Genomic DNA, 2,139 nt, shown 5'->3' on the forward strand with positions numbered 1-2,139 from the left:
AGCCAAAAATCTTCATTTTAAGAAGAGATATTTTCCTGCATCGCCCACAACTGATCCTATTGTAATATAGCAATAATTGCTGCACATGTGTTAAAATAACTAACTATTTCTTTTCCCACTAAAAAGTTTCGGGTACCTGACGGGTATCTGGCGGCGCTGCTCCACTCACTAAAATGGCTGCCGCTATTATTCTTGGTTAACCAAAAAAGTGTGACAGTCGTTTCGCCCCTTCTCTGTATACTGGCGGACCTCTCGTATTTTAGCAGCATTTGGCCACTGAAACCGAAAAATGCAACACCCACCAATGGTTGGAGCCATTTCCAGCTGGCTAGACACAAGTAGCGTAAGGTAGTGACGCAGCTAGGTACCGTGGTAGGTGGAGAATCGGTACCTTCTACACTAGAAGGCAGAATAAATGTCCCTTTCTTGTTAGTTAACTTATCAAACAGTGGGTGGGTCTTCTGTTGGCGGATGGAGTCATCAGGTACCATGTACTAGCGTAATGATTCTGAGCAACATTAAAATATGAAGGCAGGAACGGAATAAATGGCTGATTCCGGAGAATTAACTTTTTAACTATGGAAGCCTCTTTCTCCTGCATCGCCAGAAGCAGATTCTGTCACATGGCAGTAATAGTTGTTGTAGATGTGCAATAAGTAAATAGCTAAATCCGACGGCCTGTTTCCACTGCTTAAAGTCTTAGATGATAAGTGGGTACTTAGCGGGCGCTTGACGGCAGCTAGAATGGCTGCTAACTACTAGTCTTAGTTAACGAAAAAGGGGACATTGGTTTCGCCTTTCTCTGTATCTGTATGGACCGTAAAGACAATAGCTATGAGGAGCAGAAATTGGATGTCAGTGGCTCATGGGCTTTTTGAGTAACAGCTTAGCTTCAGAGTGGATACATGTTATAGGCTTATAGTTGCCCTATTGGATTCTCCACCGGGCGTATTATATTGAATGAATGAATGCATCTGTATTATATAATATGTATTATAATAATATTAATATCGTTTTGATGTATACATACCATAACATCAGCTGGTCCCAAAAAAAAACGCAGGAAACTGGCGTGGCGCGTGTTTTCAAGTTGCTGCGCTGTTGTTATTTGCGATCGAAGTCGCTGGGTAAAGCACGGCAAGACCATGCCGGACATTGCAATCTTGCCAGGTGGAACTTGTTGTCGTCATGTTTGCACAGCCGTTCCATCGTGGAGACTGCTTGCTCCATCGCCACGCTTTGAGGGTCGCGCATCCCGCTGAATGTTCTACTGCCATGCTTCCCCGCCCTTATGAAACTACCGATTCCGCATAGGGTGTGGCTATTTCCGAATGGCTAGCGACCTGCGACGAGGAGGACCAAAGCAAGAATAGGCTCAACGGACGGTGGGGAAGAAAAGGGCAGAAAGAGCTGTAGGAAGAGAGCAAAATCTCGATCCTGTCTCAATTCAAGGTGAAACGCGATGGCTGACCAGCGGAATCGTCCAGCTAAGTTTGTTCAGCAGGAGATCTCGCAACAGCCCTTCTGGGTATATATTCATATAAGACCAAACAAATCTCCGATGCGCTGATTTATTTGTATCGTTGACATTGAATATGCGAGCTGCGAGTTTCTGCATCGTGTTCGGCCTTGCCGCTCCTATACTAAGCTCTCCAACGACTGCAGCGCAGCCCGCAACAGTTGGGCGTTGGCAGCCGCTGGAAAGTCAAAAAGTTTTGGATCTTGAAGTCGTATATGGAAAGGATGTGAAACAATTATTTAAGACGCCGTGGAATACTTGGGTGGCTACTGTGGACGTGATCTTTCCGGAGTCCACCTACACCGTACCATATATGGCTACACTGCCTACTGCCGCCATAGCGGCCTCTATCTCATGGTCGGCGACCTCTACTGACGCTGCCACCACTACAATGTTTCTAAAGGTTTCAGAATATGTCATATCGAACGATGCTGGGGTCAATTCGGCTGCTGTCACTTCTTCTTCTGACGCCATGCCAACAACAACCAGAACTTCCGGTGCAAGCTCTCCACCAAGTTTGACGTCCAGCACAACGCCAACTACAACGTCGACTTCAGTATCCGACCAAAGGCCGGAATCGGCACTAAGTTCAGCACAGAGCTCTACAGAAAGTGCATCAA

The sequence above is a fragment of the Beauveria bassiana genome (assembly GCF_000280675.1).
Source record: "Beauveria bassiana ARSEF 2860 unplaced genomic scaffold BBA_S00080, whole genome shotgun sequence".
NCBI classification, from domain to species: domain Eukaryota; kingdom Fungi; phylum Ascomycota; class Sordariomycetes; order Hypocreales; family Cordycipitaceae; genus Beauveria; species Beauveria bassiana.